Source organism: Oryctolagus cuniculus, chromosome X (genome assembly GCF_051225735.1).
Source record: "Oryctolagus cuniculus isolate XC-2025 breed Fujian yellow rabbit chromosome X, ASM5122573v1, whole genome shotgun sequence".
Lineage (NCBI taxonomy): Eukaryota > Metazoa > Chordata > Mammalia > Lagomorpha > Leporidae > Oryctolagus > Oryctolagus cuniculus.
This window is the reverse complement of record NC_142888.1, coordinates 91883739-91897104: the sequence shown is the minus strand read 5'-3', so window position 1 is coordinate 91897104 and position 13366 is coordinate 91883739. Positions and strand designations below refer to the sequence as shown.

Below are 13366 nucleotides of genomic sequence, written 5' to 3'. Positions count from 1 at the left end.
TAATTTAAAAATGCATGGTTTCCAGGTGTTTGGGGTACCAAAATAAACTTATTTTTTGATTCCCTTACCCTCGAATGAGAAACACAGTTCTGCTGAAGGCCATAATCTCCATTTATCAGAGCAACAGAATTAGGCCGCCAATGTTTTCCTGCAGCAGGCAAATAGTTCATCCACAGAGTGCCACTGTACAAGGGTTCTCATCTCTTAGCTATGGGGTTGGAGGTGAAGCATCTCAGTGGGTTTTGTTTCTCTATAAGAATTTTCTTCATAATGTCTGAATGGTTGTTACGTCCATCTACACAGAGCCCACCGAATTAAATATTTTGCTTAAGTGCAGTGCTGAGTATGAGAGAAGCTTTCAAGAGAGGTGCTCCAAAGGACACTGGTTTTTGTATTTATGCTGTTCAAAATTAGGCTACCACATGGAGAAGCAGTCAAGTAAATTTGCGTTTTTTAAAAACATTGAACCTCTTCTATGTTATTGAAAGCAGAGTTGGGTTGGAAATTTTCAGCATTTCAGCAACTCACTAACTCCCTTTTTTCCTTCCAAATTATTGAGGCAATCATGTTCTAGCAGTATGTATGCATTAGATCCCGAGAATAGGGACAGGAAATCAAATACTGGAAAACATCAAAAAAGGTCACCCCTTAAATCAACCACTTGGTACTGAAAAGGGCACTAAAAATATTTTACAACTGTAGATAAAGCCTGTATCATTTTTATAGTATTAAAAATCTGTGGGGAGGGGGGCAGCACTGTGGTGCAGCGGGTTTAAAGCCCTGGCCTGCAGCACTGGCATCCCATGAGGGCACCGGTTCTAGTCCCGGCTGCGCCTCTTCCAATCCAGCTCTCTGCTGTGGCCTAGGAAAGCAGTAGAAGATGGCCCAAGTCCTTAGGCCTCTGCACCCGCGTGGGAGACCCGGAAGAAACTCCCAGCTCCTGGCTTCGGATCGGCCCAGTTCCAGCCATTGTGGCCATCTGGGGAGTGAACCAGCGTATAGAAGACCTCTCTCTCTGTCTCTCTCACAATCTGTAACTCTACCTCTCAAATAAAGAAATAAAATATTAAAAAAAAAATCTGTGGGGCCAGCACTGTGGCATAGCAGGGTAAAGCCGCAGCCTGCAGTGCCAGCATCCCATATTGGCGCTGGTTTGAGTCCCGGACACTCTTCTTCTGATCCAGCTCTCTGCTATGGCTTGGAAAGCAGTAGAAGATGGCCCACATCCTTGAGCCCCTGCACCCATGTGGGAGACCAAGAAGAAGCTCCTGGTTTAAGGTTGGCCCAGCTCCAGCTGTTGCAGGTATATGGAGAGTGAACCAACAGATAGAAACTCTCTCTCTCTGCCTCTCTGCCTCTGCCTCTCTCTAATTCTGTCTTTCAAATAAATAAATAAATCTTTTAAAAAACTGTATAGGCTTTAGTTAAATATTTCTATTTTAAAACTTCTCATCCTAAGCATAAAATTTGTGAACCAGATGTCTAATGCTGGTGAGAATATCTACTTTTACAAGAGTGTACATATGGGCAAAAAGAATGAAGGAGAAAAAAACATTTTTCATAACAGTATTTCTCACATTTAAAATATAAACTGTAAAGAAAAGGGTTATTTCTAAACATAAACCTTCATACCTGTTATCAACTGAGAGAAATCTCAAAAAAAAAAAAAAAGAAAAAGAAGAAATAAAGCTGGTGTGATCTCATTGAAAAATGAAAATAAGGAACTTACTTGGTTTGTCCCCCCTTAAAATAACTTATACGTCCTGTCTATGCCACTTTGGCTCTTAATACTAGGGTCTTCAAAAACTTCATGGAAAATACATATTATGGAAAAGTTGTTCACAGATTTCAACATTTTTTGCACCAAAATAAATTTAGCTTTTAATTCCATTTTTTTCCCATGAGCTTTTTGAAGTACCATTGTACTTTATGGAATAGTAGTCAACATTTTTGAATAACTGTTTTTCTGATCTCAAAAATAATATATGTTCAAAAAATATACTTAGATTTAGAAAATTAGAAAAGTATAATTAAAAATTAAAATTTACCTGATTTCTTGCAAACTTAGACAACAGTTAATGCTTTGCTAATTTTCCTTCCAGTCTTTTTTCTGTGTGCATATATTTTCAAACAATTGGAAGCCATTTATACATACCATTTTTAAATTGATGTCTGCTACACCATGAGCATTTTCTTGTGTCATTAAATAATTTTTAAGATATTATTTGAATAGTTTCATAGTATTCCAGCATATGTATGTATCACACAGGTTGAATATGCCTTATCTGAAATGCCTGGGACTAGAGGTGCTTCAGATTTTGAAGTTTTTCAGATTTGGGAATGTCTGCATAGATGTTAACAATTGTGCATCCCTAATATGAATTTCAAATTAGGGCCCTGGAATCCAAACTATTTTTGGATTCCAGATTTTCAGATTAGGGATGCTTAATCTGAACTATATTTTAGCTATTCTCATATCAATGCTATTTAGGATATTCAGAATGTTATTTCTAGAAATTATACTGAGATTAACATCCTTGTACATAAATTTCTTTTTTAAAAATTTATTTATTTATTTGAAAGGTGGCGTTACAAAGAGAGAGGGAGAGAGAGATTGATCTTCCATCTACTATTTCACTCCCCAAATGGTTGCAATGGTCAGGGCTGGGCTAGGCTGAGCCAGGAGCCAGGAGCTTCAGCTGGGTCTCCCACATAGTTGCAGGGGCCACGTACTTGGGCAATCTCCTGCTGCTTTTCCAGGTGCATCAGCAGGGAGCTGGATCAGAAGTGGAGCAGCCAAGACCTGAACTGACATCTATATGGGATGCCAGCATGGCACGTGGTGACTTAAACCCACTTCCTCACAGTGTCAGTCCATGTACATTAATTTCTATGTAGACATAAAAGTATCCTTGAGCTAGAGTCCAAAAGCAGAAATATTGGGTACCCTATGACTTCTAATATGTTTCAACAAATGGGCCCCAAGAAAGACTGTATCAGTTCTATTGATTATATTCCATGTAATAATGTATCAAAGCCATATCCTTGCCACCACTGAATATTTTTTAAATCTGTTAATTTCATAACTAAAAGATAACATCTCACATATCAAATTGTTGCCTATGATTCCCCCAAGGTGATGGACTGGTGAACAAAGAGTTGTGGAAAATTAACTTCTATTTTATACAATTCTATACTGCTTGACTTTTTAGGAATATGTATAATTTTTGCAATTAAAAGTTAATAATGCATTCCATTGCTATTATTTATTAATATTAAAATATTTCCTTACGTCTATTGACCATGTGTACAGCTTCTTTATTAATTACCTATTTGTATTCATATTACATTTTTTCTATTGTAGTGTTTGTCTTTTTATTGATCTGTCAGAGATCTTTATGTATAAGGGTATTTCTTAAATGTCCCCTCCTTATAGCAGTCCTCATTCCTGACACAACATTTCATACTTCCTTATTTTTCTCCATATCACCATCTAACATCTTATAGAAGTACTTATTATTTGTCCCTGCAAATAAAAATGCAAATTCAATAGGGACAGGACTTCATTTTTCTCACTGTTTCATCCCCAGTATCTTGAATGGTGACTAGCATGTAGTGAATGCTCTATAAATATTGGCTGAGTTAGTTAATGAATTAATAAAATTAAGTTCTTCATAGAAGCAGAGTAGAATGATGGTATCCAGAGATTCTAGGTTGGGGAAACTGGGAGATATTGATGAACGTGTACAAAGTTTCAGTTGTGCAAAGTTAAGTTCTAGAGATCTAATAATGTACAGCATGGTCACTATAGTTAACAACACTGGATTGTATTTGTGAAATTTGCTAACAGGCTAAATCTTAAAATGCTCTCACCATTTAAAAGCCAGTAACCATATGAGGTGATGGATATGTTAATGAGCTTGATCATGGTAATCATTCCACAAGGTACATTTATATCAAAACATCAAGCTACACACCTTAAATATACAGTCATGAGAAGATTAACAGTGTAATGCTTTCTGAGAAATGCATCGTTGTTAGAAATTTGGTCATTGTGTGAACATTATAGTGTGGTCTTGAACAAAGTAAGGCAGCTATAGTGTCACTAAACTCTATAGCATTATGTATTCACGGTCATATTTGCAGTCCATCATTGACCAAAACTTCACTAAGCATACACAATTGCATGCAATTTCTATTTGTCAATTACCCCCAAGAAAGCTGAAAAACAAGATGAATAAATACAGCTTCTTTGTCTGCTATATATATTTAAAATATTTCCCCAGCCTATGGCTTATTTTTAATTTAGCTTATGATATTTTTGGGCATATAGACATTTCTAAATTTTACGTACTCAGAACTGCTGGTATTTTTCTTTGTGCTCATTTCCATTGCTTATATGCTTTTGAAGTCCTTTCTAATTTCAAAATTAGATGGATATGCATTTTCTTTTTTCTAATAATTTGTTTTTTTTTTTATTTTTTGACAGGCAGAGTGGACAGTGAGAGAGAGAGACAGAGAGAAAGGTCTTCCTTTTGCCGTTGGTTCACCCTCCAATGGCCGCTGCGGCCAGCGCACCGCGCTGATCCGATGGCAGGAGCCAGGTGCTTCTCCTGGTCTCCCATGGGGTGCAGGGCCCAAGCACTTGGGCCATCCTTCACTGCACTCTCGGGCCACAGCAGAGAGCTGGCCTGGAAGAGGGGCAACCGGGACAGAATCTGGCGCCCCGACCGGGACTAGAACCCAGTGTGCCGGCGTCGCTAGGTGGAGGATTAGCCTGTTGAGCCACGGCGCCAGCCTCTAATAATTTTATTATTTGAGTTTTCATCTTTAACTCATCAGCTAATGTGGAATTTATTTTGTCAGATAGTGAGAAATAAAATCATATTTTTCCCAATCATTAACCTGGTACAAGGCATAATTTAGTGAATAAACCCTGCTTTCTCTCATTGATTTAAAGAAAGTATGTTTAGGTGCCAATGCTGTGGTGCAGTAGGTTAAAGCCCCGGCCTGCAGTGCCGGCACCCAATATGGGTTCAAGTCCCAGCTGCTCCACTTCCCATCCAGCTCTCTGCTATGGCCTGGGAAAGCAGCAGAAGATGGTCCAGGTCCTTGGGCCCATGCACCAGCATGGGAGACCCGGAAGCAGCTCCTGGCTCCTGGCTTCAGATCAGCTCAGGTCTGGCCGCTGCAGCCATTTGGGGAGTGAACCAGCTGATGGAAGACCTCTCTTCTTCTCTGGCTCTACAGTTCTCTCTCTGTAACTCTGTCTTTCAAATAAATAAAAATAATTTTTTAAAAAAAAAAAGAAAGAACGAACTATCTTTAACCTCTAGTGCTGTCTCCTGGGTGACAGTATAAGCTATGAGGTAGGTACTGTGTATGGGTTATATGTCTCAGGGCTAAGTACCAGGTCAGTAAAGGATGATCTACAAATATTTGATGGATGGATGGATGAATGAATGAAAATTTTCAAGCCAAAATAATTTTTTGAAAAAAGGCTAACTACTTACTGAACAGTTAAAGCTGAAGGCAAATCGTCATAAAGGACACAATAACCTCCGTAGAACTAAATTCATCAGTCACAAAACACATTTGTAAACGCCTGATGCTGTGAAAAAGGAATTATGTAGAGTTGGTCCTGCCCTCAAGGAGATTCTGAAAATTACTCTTTAGGGGGCTTCCCAAGGGTGCCCCCAAGGACCTCCCCGTCCCCTTGTTACTGACGGCATACCCAGTCTTGCTGAATGCAATCCACTAGCCTCCAACAAGCATTTGGTTTAATAATTCTGGAACCAAATCTGGTTTAAAAGAAAATCTACTTCATTTTTGGCTCTCAGGCAAAACCCCAAGTGTCTCATATTTATTGATTCTGTTGGGCTCAGTTAGCCTCCTATGGCCTGAAATTAAAAATAACAACAATACTTTTTATTGAATTCTGGCTCTTTGCTGATAATCTATAGCAAATAGCAAAATGAGCAAAGCCATAGTGAACTGCCTCTCGTGCCAACAAATCCCACAAAGAGAATGACAATCAGTGAAATACATTGTTAAGCATGAATAGTAGCTAAAATATTTATCTCTGTTGCAAGGTATTAAAATGAGAAAACTTTCAAAGTGGAAGCTTCAAGCAATTGCATTAGAAGTTGCATAATTTGGTTAGACTGACCTTAGAATAGAATCAAAAGCTGCTTATTTCCATAATGTTGGCCTTCAACGGTATAAAAGGTTAGATAATTTATCATGATACACAAAACAGTTCTCAAGAATATCTAACTTTAAAAGGAGAGCTCGGTGACTTCCAGCTCTGTGCATTTTTAGGTAGCGTGATAATCAACATAATTTATATTTAAGTGAATTTATGTTCCCCTGAAAGGTCTAGTTTGCCAAGCAAAAGGAATATATTCCCTACGCATCCCAAGAACAAGTACAGCTGTAGGAGAGCAAGGTTAGTGTACTCATTGCTGCGTTTACGAAGGAACTCACTTTGGACAGGAAGATATGTTTGAGTGGGCAGGCTACAGAGTTTTGACATACACACTCAGGACTTAGATTACACACAGAATATATTGCCCTCATTTAAAAGCTAAAGGGCTGTGCCTATTTTGTCACCTGCTATGCCTAAGTCCCTTGCTCTCAGTACCACCTACAGAGCAACCGCTGTCACAACAGGGACTGAAACCTTCATGAAATCCGCTATCTGAAGCCCTTCAAATCAATGCTGCAGAAATCCACAGAAACACACCCAGAGCGAGAGGGGATCTTAGCAACCCCCTGATCCAATCTCCTCACATATCATTCCAGATTTGCTGCAGTTTGGCATTTGTTTGGATTTTTCCAAATTCTTGATATTATAAATTCTAATTTCCTTAGTACTAACAGATTTCAATAAACTAAATCTCCTCTTTTATGAGGCTTTTAAATTCTGTTTCATCTGTTTTGCTAGTAACCCCCTCCCCTAACCCACAATTGCAGAGTTCTAGACTGTGATACAGTGACAAGGGGTCACTCACACAGTAAAGACAACTGCCACGGTGGGATCTGATAGGCTCAAAGAGTGAGGACAGCAAAGTGTCATAAACATCAAACACATTTTTTTCATCCCGTATCTCCAAGTTGGACACCACACAAAGCTACAAACCTTTGCAGCTCTGGATTTTTCTCCACCTTCCATGATCTCCTCTCGAAGGCACCTGATGATCAGACACACAAAGACCGAGCTCCTGAATGTGAGTCCCACAATGTCCAATGTCATGGCGTTTACAGCTTACCTGTTTTAGATGGCTTTGCTCCATCAGGCCACTACATTATGGAAAGGCCAACATTATGGAAATAAGCATGGATAGTTTGTACAAAGGCAGTTTAACTGCCTTTCCATTTCACGCATTATCTTATTGTATTTTTACTGCAACAGAGCACACCCCTTTTCCCATTTGAAAGAATTACCAGTAGAGGCAAAATGAGAAAGGATGACCTAGAGGTGAAAGGATACACATCCCATTTCGCAGCCTCACAACAACAAAGAAAACTGATGTTTCATCTGCAACATTTGAGGCTTGTTTCTAAAGAGCCATGACTATCTCAAATTGTTTTTCGATTTAAAAAAATCAGGCAAAAATCCCACCACAAAAAAATTATTTAATATCAGTGCCATGGTGTTCTCATGCCTAAGCTGTTTGAAACAAACACTACTATTAGCACAGTCTATTGCTCGAAAATCTATACTTGAGAAGATGGAAATGCACTAATTAAAGAATGGTCAGTATAGCAAGATCACAGTCAATGTCAGTCTTAGGAGTACAATGTGCCCGTGTTCTCACCACTGCCTCTGTGCTTGGCAATAGACAGGAGGAAATCCATCTTCCAACAAGCTATGTACCATTACCTGCAGCCAGATGCTGCTGTTCATCCCTGTATTTCTATAGCCCTTGCCTCCATCAAGCATGTCAAGTTTCAAATCCAAGTACTAGGTTATTTTGCTTAAAGGTTAAGCCAGCCACTCTGAATGCAGTCTGCTTTAGAAAAGATAAGGGCATGGGTATTTGGCCTAGCCCTTAAGAGGCCTGAATCCCCTATCAGAGTACCTGGGTTCAATTCCCTGCTCCAGCTTGACTCCACCTTCCTGCTAATGCAGACCCTGGGGGGCAGGGGTGATGGTTCCAATGATAGGGTCCCTAACACCCATGTGGGACACGTGAACTGAGTTTCCCTGACTCCCTGCTTGAGCTTCAGCCCAGCCCCAATCATTGCAGGTAGCTGAGAATTGAACCAGTGGATGGGGGCCCTCTCTTTCTCTCTCTCCTGCTCAAACAAAATACCCTCAAATAAATAAAATTAAATACTCTCAAATGAATAGATTTTTTAAATGAAAATATATGATTTTATAGCATACTACCTGTGCACATAAGCACATACTTCCCCAAGCCAAGTGAATTAAAGAGAAAGGCTTGAAACAAATTGCACTCAAACAAGACAAAAAGAAAAACCAAGCCTTAGAAAATAATTTCCAAGGAATTGAACATATTTACAATAAGATATTCTCAAGCTAGGTTTACGCACAGCAATGATTATCGGAGTGTTTCCTACTCAAGTCTCAATCTCTGGGCTTGTATTTGAGTAGTCACACCCTAGAGTGACTAGCCTTATGAGCAGTTCCTCAGAGAGGCCACCAACAGAGTGTCAAAGGGCATAGAGGGCTGAGGATCTAAGAGCATAGATACCAATCTAGCCTTTGGATTGACCTTTCCTTGCTGCCAGCTTACACAGAGAATCCATTTTGTTCAGAAAAGCAAACTACACAATCTGAGAAGAGGTGCCCTTCATGCTCTGGAAATCAGATTTAAGAGCGAAAATAATCCAGAAAGCAGAGCCCGCCAAGGCCAGTGCTGGTGGCAGTGAGGGAGAGCAGCTTGCCACAGAACAGCGGCCAGATGGGGCCCAGTGGGAGAAGCTGAAAACCGGCCACCCTGGCACTCAGAGACTTAATGGAGCATCAGAAGACTATGCATATCAAGGCAGTGCTTAAGCATCTGACATTAAGAAGCCCTGGTGCTAGTCCATGAACAGGGAGCTCAAGGAGAACAGGGCCTGACACTGAGCGTCTTGCTGGCTTCAGTCTCCAATGGTCTGCTCAAAACACTCAAGGCATCTGGGGAGGGAGAAAATTACTTTTTGCAAAAAAAAAAAAAAAAAGACAGATTGACAGACAGGTGTTAGAAGCAGACTTCGGGACCTTTCAGAAGGCAAAGGGGGAACCATCTCTCTTTTTTAGGGATGAGCTCCAGCGAGGCAAAGACAAAAAGCCCCAACATTTTTGGTGGTGGACTTCTGAACCTTCAGCCACATGCTTACAAAGAGCGGAGGGAGAGGAGTACAGAAACATCGTCTTTCACTTTGTCAAACTGGAGGAAGTGGTACCATTTGCTAAATCGGAATAACATATATCTATCTGTCTTTTCCTGACCCTGTATATTTTACTTCTTAAATAATGGCAATGTTTTTTAAATGAAATGAAATTCAACCAGGAAGGCTAACCAGTGACAATTCAAGGGCCAGAAAACATTCAAGGAAATAAATGAATTAGCCCACCTTTCTACAGCTTTGTAAATCCTGTGGATGTGAGGAACTGCACTCTAAGTAAACAAGATTGGGGGAAAATGTTGACTTAACAAAGGAAAGCAGTTAGGGTTGAGAATTCACATTCTAGAAGGACTTCTTCCTTTGGAAAAGAATCCACCACAGGGATTCTTTCAATGTAGAATGACCCCACTGTGGTTTATGAGGGGTCTAATTTACAAAACAAATGCTGTCAGCGCTCAGCTTTTTCAGAAGACAAGGGCAATCAAAGGTACAGCCGCGGGTCCTCCCACAGAACCCAGGCAGGTTTTCTATGATGTTTGCAAGCTCCACCACGGGGCTCACTGGCAAGCAATGTACAGTCCAGTTTGGCTGTGAAATGTTGGTGCCTGGGCAAGTCATTTGCCTTTTCTGTAACTGCATTTTCCTGACTGCAGAGTGGAAACACTGATCTCTTCTGACCAGCTCTTCCCGGAAATGGAGCCATGTGTCTCTGGTCAATATTTCTAAGAAAATGCTGAATGAGCACAAGCAAGCCTTCTGCAAGGGAACACGAGCCCCTGAGCTGGCAGAGCGACTCTTCCTGCGGCTGCAGCCCCTTCCTCATCATTCATGAAAAAGGGTGGGCTGGGGACAAGGAAACACCAGGAGGTGCTCACTGCCTGGGAATACCCACTGGAAGCTGAGTGACCCCTCTATGCAGCTACACAGAAACTGGTAAGGACACAACAACCAAAGGGGAAATGTAACTTGAAGAGCATTTCCTTCTGCAAACAACGGATCCTCTGGGACTTTCGCTTCAAGCCTCTCAATTGTTCCAAGCAAATGAGGCTCACATCAAAGGCCAACCAGTCACACATTAAGAAATCAAGCCACCTCTCAGCCAGCTTCCCACCTCTCACACACAGGACTCTTGTACACACCGCTTCCCTTCTCCTTAGCTGAGACACTCGATCCAGCCAGGCGTGGCCTCCTCTAAGCCCTGGAAGGTGAGATACACATGCAGAGGGGCTAACATCTGAAACAACAGGCAGACACCTCAGAGCCACTGCAGCGCCATATCATAACTTGGCTTTGCCAAGAGGTGACTTCATCCTTTCTTAGTTCTCTAATTCCTAATAAGCAATCCTCCAAGCCCCCTAGCTTCAGTCTCTGGACACAATATACATAAGTGACAGCAGGAGAGGGAGCTGTGACACAACAGGTTAAGATGATGCTTAGGACAACCACATCCCACGTCAGTGTCTGGTTGGAGTAGCTACTAGGAGCTTCTGATCTAGCTTCCTGCTAACACACCTGGGAGGCAGCAGATAATGGCCCAGGTGTTTGAATCCCTGCCACCCACATCAGAGACCCAGATGGAGTTCCAGGCTTCTGGCTTCAGCCTGGCCCAGCCCTGGATGCCGACAACATTTGGGGAGTGAACCACCAGATGGAAGAGATCAAGCCCCCTCTTCTATCACTCTGCCTTTCAAATAAATAAATAAATAAATAAAATTTTTAAAAGTTGGGGAGGTAACGTTGTGGCATAGCAGGTAAAGGTGCTACCTGTGAAGCCGATACCTGGATCCCATATGAGCAGGAGTTGAGTCCCAGCTGCTCCACTTTCCATTCAGTTCCCTGCTAATGCACCTGGGAAAGCAGAAGATGGCCCAAGTACTTGGGCTGCTGCTACCCCTGTGGGAGACCCGGATGGCATTCCAGGCCCCCAGCTTCAGCCTGGCCCAGTCCTGGAGATTGTACTCATTTGGGGAGTGAAACAGCAGATGGAAGATCTCTTTCTCTCTCTGTCTCTCTCTTTTACTCTGCCTTTCAAACAATTAAATAACTCCTTAAAATATAAAGAATATAAATATAAAGATAAATAAAATATAAAGAATAGGGGCTGACACTATGGCATAGTAGGCTATGCCTGCAGCACCAGCATCCCATAGGGGCTCCAATTCGGGTCCCAGCTGCTCCACTTCCTATCCAGCTCTCTGCTATGGCCTGGGAAAGCAGTGCAAGATAGCCCGGGTGCTTGGGCCCCTGCACCCACATGGGAGACCCAGAGGAAGCTCTTAGCTCCTGGCTTCGGATCAGCTCAGCTCTGGCCCTTGCAGCCATTTGGGGAGTGAACCAGTGGATTGAAGACCTTTCTCTTTGTCTCTCCCTCTCTCTGTAACTCCACCTTTCAAATAAATAAATGAAATATATATATATATATATATACATATATATATATAAAATAAAACAAGTTGCGAAGGGAGAGGACTGCAGGTCCTCCCACCTTTTAAGTCTGACTGATGGGGAGAGAAAAACCAGGCAGACCCCTGGAACCCCAAACAAGTGGTCCTAAAATAAGAGGAATTCCAAAGCCTCAGAACCCTCACTGGAAAATGTCCTGCCTCCAGACCCCTAGGGAGAGAAATCTCAGGATCATTAGCAAGCGCTCTGGCTGAGCTCAACTTTAGTGAAGGTGTATGGGGAGAGGGATGATCTCTAAGGTAACCAGTTAATTGCCAATAAGGAATGATAATAATAAATTAGCAAATACTAATGTAAACTAACTCAGTTCTGTGGCAGTTGCATGGAGACGACAGAGGAACAGTTTATTCTGGAACACATCTTGCAAGCCTATCCCCTTGGGAGTGCGCTGCCTCTGCTAGACAAGAAAGGGCCAATAAGATACAATGTAGGCAACAGGAGGCCCCAGTTTGTCTGCTGCTACAGGAAGAGCCCTTGATTTTTGAAGAAAACTAGACTGGGCACGTTTGCAAAGATAGGGGTTGCATTGATTCGTCCTATAGCCTGAGGTTTACTTTTGATGATTCCAATATCCCATCCTAATAAGAAAACTAAACTAAATTTTTTTAAATGCACATTCAAGGGTTGGTTGAGAAGTGATGCTTTGTGTCAGCTCCATGCTGTTCAAACCAGTCTCATTGTTTGTGTTAAGTTTATAGTGCTTTCTGAATCCACATCTGATCCCTTTGCGGATGTGCTTGGCCTAGAGTTTCACTCAGATCACTGCAAATGCCTAACTTTAAAACTCTGTTTTAGGAATCAAAGCACATTGAACAATTCCTTCCTCTCTTTCTTTCTTATTGTTTCAAAGCCTAACTGCTGTCTTATTTTCATTATTTGCACCAAGATGGCCATGCATTCAGACTCTGTGTAGGGTAACTAGAAGTATTCACTTCGGCCTGCCAGCTCTTCCAATGCTACTACATTGCTACTTATGAAGCTGCTGCAAGAGCGACCCTAGCAGAGCATACACACACACACACACACACACCCCTTCAGATGTCTCATATAAAAGACAGTACAATTTGCAGGCAAAGGGTAGAAACCAGAGAGAACTCAGGATTGAGACTGAAACCCAAATCTAAATCCCTATGCACCTATGACTAGAATTCTGGAAGCTCTTGCCTACTATCACTCCCTTAGGGTTGTCAGCTCAGAAACAATCAACACCAGAAAACTAAAATTTAAAAAAAAAATGCTTCAAGAAAGAGATTGGATATTTGAGCCATCTCACACCTCCTGAAGTTAGGAGACCCTGAGTCTCCATTCTCAGTCAAAGAAATGAGTTGTGCTTTCTTCCTCCAACAATCACCTGGACCCTTAGGACCAAAAATGTAATTTAAGAATGTTGATGTACAAAGGAATAACACTTTCCAGCATCCAGAGGCACCCAGTAGGTGTGCTTCAATGCCCTAAGTTTGGAAGAAAAATTATTTGCCATACTAAGGAGCTCTCTAAACATACTGGAATATTCTTAGAAAAATCTTAGCAAACTGACATTCTC

The 13366-nt window shown here is 41.5% G+C and overlaps 1 protein-coding gene across 1 annotated transcript in view; it reads right to left on the bottom strand.

Annotated features, from left to right (window-relative positions):
• PCDH19 (protocadherin 19) overlaps window positions 1-13366 on the bottom strand; it is a 117997-nt gene that overhangs the window by 92863 nt on the left and 11768 nt on the right. The gene's annotated exons all lie outside the window — the stretch shown is intronic.